This window comes from Nelumbo lutea, chromosome 3, assembly GCF_056320005.1.
Source record: "Nelumbo lutea isolate HS-2025 chromosome 3, American lotus-T2T, whole genome shotgun sequence".
Lineage (NCBI taxonomy): Eukaryota > Viridiplantae > Streptophyta > Magnoliopsida > Proteales > Nelumbonaceae > Nelumbo > Nelumbo lutea.
The window spans coordinates 41016145-41021956 of record NC_142686.1 but is presented as its reverse complement, the minus strand read 5'-3'; the positions used below and the strand labels follow the sequence as shown (position 1 = coordinate 41021956).

The 5812-nt window shown below is 35.9% G+C and overlaps 1 long non-coding RNA gene across 1 annotated transcript; it reads right to left on the bottom strand.

The window, feature by feature from the left end:
* Window positions 1-3097: 3097 nt before the first annotated feature.
* LOC148864461 (uncharacterized) lies at window positions 3098-3590 on the bottom strand. The gene is made up of 2 exons (XR_016110627.1): window positions 3458-3590; window positions 3098-3187 (listed from the first exon to the last, which is right to left on the bottom strand). It is a non-coding gene; the product is annotated as an uncharacterized LOC148864461 (long non-coding RNA).
* Window positions 3591-5812: the final 2222 nt, after the last annotated feature.

Genomic DNA, 5812 nt, shown 5'->3' with positions numbered 1-5812 from the left:
TTTGCCCTTTTGTTGATAGTCTTATCATTTAATTTGCTTCCACGGCAATCTGCTTCATCAACCAAATTTTATGCTCTTTCTGCTATCCTTTTCACCGTCTTCTTTTATGAAGGAAATAGATGGATCGAGGACACCACGTTACATTTCCCTGGTCGGTTTGTCTTGAGAGAACTTGGGTGAGAGGCTGGGTTTGCAGTTTGCTGAGGGGGATCAAATTTGATGCCAAATGATCCTGTAGATGACACTTTTTCCGGAGTAACCAGGTATTTTTCTCATCTCTTTTTTTGTTCCGCTCTATATATCAGTGATTTAAAAGGTGCACCTAGGTGCATAGGTGAGGCACATTTTGGGGTATGCGCTTCGCCCATGTCCTAGGCGCACACCTGGTGCGCCTTGCGCCTCAATCCAGACATGTGTCTTTTTAAATTTTTGCGCTTTTTTGCTATTTTTTAAATTTCGCTCGCTACCGAAGCTCCGAGAACCCCCTATTTGTTAGTATTGTTCATTCATTCATTGCAATAAAATATCTTCTTAAAAGGCAATGAAATTTATAAATTCATTATTTTTTATGTGAGAAATAAGAATTCCAAACTCTAACATAGACTTGTTCGGACTCGCCTTGAGGGGCGTGGTACAAAGGCAACTTATAGAATCAATAATGCAATATATTTTACATTACATTAGCTATTTGAAGCAATGCAATTAAGGAAAAAAAGAGATTGTAGGTTTTACATGCTTGAAAATGCTTTATATATTTTTATTTTTAAGTTTTTATTTGAATACGCTTTACATGTTATATTTATGCATTTAAACTTTAGATAATAGGTTTTTTTAAACATTTATTTTAAATTTTAAGTTTATATTTTTTATTAACATTATGTTTAATATTTTTTTGCGTTTTTTTTAATTTTTAGGCATTTTTTTTATTTTCTGACTTTTTTTGTAATTTTGCGCCTTTTTAAAGGTGCTCACCTCGCATTGCGCCTCAGGTGCAAATTGGCCCTTGCGCTTTTAAAACACTGTTATATATGCATATCACTTTTTGCAACCATGGAAGGAGTACAATACAAATATGTCGAGTGAAAAAACAAATTAGAGAACTAGCGAACCTTTGCCCTCTAGGAAAGGTCCGTCGATTTTTGCCGTAGTGACAAGGAAATAGGTTTGGTGAGAACTGTGGGTGAACCGAGATTTTCCTTTTCTCATCTCATTAGGGCTGTGTTTGGCTTGAAAGAAAAGGTACAGGAAATGAAAGGAAAGGTAGGTAATCTGTAAAGATTTGTATAGGTTTTTCTACCTTTTGCTTCCTTTAGTTTTTAAGCTTGCGATCATTGATCAAGGAAAAGAAACTACAACGCACCAAAGAACACCGGAACATTAACAATTAGGCCAGGGTGGAGATCGAAAGTCAACAGAAACAAAACAGTTATTTCTTTTTCTGAAACCGGTTCAGGGGGGCCAGTTTAGAGTTCCACCCCCTGAACCGGTCAGACCCTTGATACACCCACTGTAGAGGTGTATTGGAGGGTTCTCGAAAGGGATACGTATCAGCCGATGTATCAATAATTTGAACCTTGGTTATGACTTATAGTTGTATCTGCCATATAGCGAGACTTTCTCTGTGTTACAGAGAAATAAATTAAAAAAAAAAAAAAACAGCACAAGTGTCGAATTTCTTCCACGAGGATCTGCTCATTCCATCTAGTTAGAGTCGCCGGCCTAGTTATCTTGTTAATAACCTATTGAGAATTAGCAAAAAGTGAGACATTCTGCAAGGATTTTTTCCCCCTTCTGAAACTGTTAGAAGGTTCAACAGCAAAACTGACCTAAAAGTCGGTCTTTGATTCATGGTCATCTATTAATTGTCCCTATGATTATTCCTAGTACTGCCTTGTCTTCTGATGGGGAAAGATCAGTTTAATTGGCCAGAGTTACGTGTTTTCAACTATTAAGTTTAATTGGTCAAATCGTTTTTTTATGCGTGTTTGTTTTTTAATTTCTTCCTTCATGGGCTATACCCATCAGTAGTATACTATACGATGTTGTCTTGAACATCGTGGATCCTAGCCCGTTAATGGAATATTTGATCCGTCCACAGTATTCAAGCTTCCCATCTCATCCAATATTTAGGATTTATATATTCCAGATCCGAATATATAATATTTGACCATTCTTTTAACTTAATTTAGCACTGGAATATTTGATCAAAATCCTATAAATCCGATGGATAAGATTGGATTTGAATCTAAATATTGACGAATTAAAGTTGGATCCAACTACATCTGTGAATTTATGATTTGTTCTTTTATCTATTTGCTGCCCTCGCCATTTTGGTTTAGGCCAAGTTGGAAGTATTTATTTTAAAAATAAATGTTTACTCAAATAAATACTTATTTATATTTGACATCCATCAAGTGCATGAAATGTTTGATGTTTTTTTTTTTCTCTTAGAAACACTTATTTTTTTCAAAAAATAACTTTAACCCTCGTTTTAAGAGTACCACATGCACAATAATTTAATAGTGTTTTGAACAGTAAATCAAGCACATTTTTGTGCTTGAAATTTCAAGAAGTGAAGAAATTATTGTACACGTTGTGCTCTTAATACACTGTTAAATTATTGTACTGCTTAAAACACTGTACTGTCTTGAACAATAATTTGTTTAGACAAATTTTTTGAACAACGAAGGATATAAATAGATTCATTCTTAAATGGAATAAGAGGTTTGGAAGATCGCTCAGAGAATGCGGTAATAAAACAGACCCTCTCTGAAGCAAACATTTGAAGCTTTGCCCAATTTACAACAAACATCCAAACTTTTGGTAAACCCCGAGCTGAGATTTATCATTTATTGATATACAAAAACAACATATAAAAAAGTCGCAAGTTGCAGAGCAGATGACAGGGTTCACGATGGCTTCAATACAGTTGAATGAGAGATGAACGTGGTATCAGAGAAGGCATTGGCTCCTTTGAGACCAATGCTTCGAATGGATTGAGTTGCATCCCAAGCCACCCAAGGAGCACAAGAGAGTACAGGAACCCAGATCACACCCGAAATCTTACCCAGCATTTAAAATGATCGGGGAAAGCAGATAAATGCAGAACAATTTCCTTAATGAAAGAAAGTATGTGCAAGCTCTTGCCTTTGGTCACAAATAATACAACAACTCCAGAGATGTTGCCCTAAAATGGCACACAACACCCGTCATTTATGAAGCAGAACAAAAAAGGGAAAAAATGATAAATCAAAGCACAAAATCATTAAAACGAAACACTGAAATCCAAAATGGCAACGAGCCAGAAGAAGGGCAGTGATGGACTCGTTGGCCCATATGTTCTGTTCTCTTCCAGGAGATGACCGATCACACCACACAGTAAGGTCAAGAACAGAGCCAAGGCAACAACAGTAGTCTCACTGAGAAATGAGGAGGAACCAAACTTCGATAGGAATACCTCGTTGATCAGTGTGTAGCACAGCTCTGCCGCTGGTATGGTGAGAAGATGGAGAACGGAATCAAACTAACCGGCAAAGGTGAAGATGTGCCGCTGGTAGGAGAAGACAGTGAAGAAGAAAACATCAAATACCCAATCCCTTCTTTTTTTACATTCGAAGGGCATAACTGGTATTCTAAAAACTAATCGGGGAAAAAATAAATTAGAAATTGGGGTTTAAAAAACAAGTCCTTATTTTTAAAATAAACATTTATTTTGAGCTTCTTTCGTAAACATCAATAAGTGGTTAGTGGTTTGATCCCAGCCCAAAAAGCACTTATTTTTAAGCACTCCTACACATAGCCTTAATCTAATTCCATGCGGAATAGCAAAATATTTAACCTATAACTAGGACAGCAACTTATTTTTTGTAAGCAACTAGGATAGCAATTTGGGTTTAGGTTAGTTGAAACCTAAACTGAAAAAGTTGATTGGGTTTGTTTAGGTTATTGTTTAGGTTTTGGGTTAGGGTTGAAAAATATGAATCTAACTTAACTTTCCGTTGAGATAGGTTTAGCCAATCTAGATCAACCCAAATTTGATACAAGCCAAACCTAGCCAACCAGAACCCAATACAAGCAAACCCAATCCCAAAGTTGGGTGAGAAGCATAGGATCAGGATTAGGGTTTAGGGTAGTGGTTTCAACCCTTCATTGACCTAGTCGGTTGAATTGTCTGAATTATCACCAAACCATAATTTTGGGTTTGCTTTCTATAAAACTTGGAGTTTTGTCAAAAAATTGTTGAGCAGGTCAAAAACCATCTATCCCGGTGGTTAGACTATTGACCCATTCAACTTAATGATTAGGTCATTGGTTGTACACTAAACACGTATGCAAGCTTTTGGAGACCATAACTTTGTGTTCCGATGTCTGAATTGGGTGATTTTTTTTTTTTTTTGAGAATTATATTCCAAGACGCCTTGCCCCACTATTTTTGTGAAAAAAAAAACTTTTCTAGCCTCAAATCATAATTTTTAATATTTTTTTATAAATAAAAATATAAATTTGCATATATTACATATAAATTATAAGTATACATTATTTAATGGTACAATATGTATTTATGCACACACATATATATAGGATGTGGTTTGACCCGTTCGGTCCAAACGATCCCCAGAGACAAAAAAATGATTTGACCTTCAGGTCAATTTTTAAAACATTTGGTTTGGGATTTAACAGTTCAGGATGAACTACCCAACCTAACCCGGTCTAACGATCCAATTGTTTTGGATTTGGTAATTACATTTTTTTTTTTTTTTTTTGCTTCATGGGTTTACAAAACAGGGGATAGCCCATCTCCTTTCCCTTAACCCTTCAACCCCTGGTGGCCACGGGATTTGATCAACCTACCAACTGAGCCACCATCAGTTGGCTCAGATTTTGGTAATTGCATTGAATTCAGATTTTGCACCCTTTATCTGTATATTAAATCATTTCGGATAAAATGTGCATCTCTCTAATGAAAAGATAAACAAAGTCACATTAAATATTTGGAATATTAGAGATGAATTAGTCAAAGTAATTGGTTTATTTATTTATTTTTAATCATTGATGGTGCTATTAATGATGTAATCGATTTATTATTAAATGTATATGTAATTTTAGATTTAATTAGACCCGAAAAAGTTGTTTTATTTTTGTCAAAATAATAATATTGAGGTATTTGTTTTGCATTTGTCGGGCTTTGCTATTCTAACCTAACCCAATTTGTTAGCCTCTAACTCAGAAAAGTGAAAAACTCAAAAGCCTAAGACGCAGTTTTGGGTTATGGGCTTATGGGTAACAACTCAACTCAAAACTTAATGCTTGTCAAATGCCAATCGACAATCTGAACCCGACCTATGTTCACCCCAAAACAAACTTCCCAGTCCCCACCCCACCTTTTGAAGTTGGAAGTATCATCTAGAACAATCTTCTTGAATTCCTCAGCAGATCACCAAATTACCCATTTCAGCCGAATCAACGACAGCAGAAATGTAACTCTAATATTTTTGAGAGAAGGACATATGGCCCATTTGGCGTGCTTTCCTCATGGTTCTTCGGCTGTTTACAAGTTGGAAAGGCCGATTTTTTATCTATTCCCGTTTGATTCACGGAAGATCTAACTACTAAAAGACGGTGTCAAAAAGATGCAAGAAGCGCATTTCGGGCTGATTTCGGAAAGTTTAATTTGAGGTTTCTCGTGTCTTTCGCATTTTAATCTCATGTGGAAAGATGTGGACAGACGCACGGAAAGACATGCCAATGCCAAATTATCTTCAGGCTGTCCAGATCTTATGTCAAAAGATCAATGCATCTTTTGACTATCAGA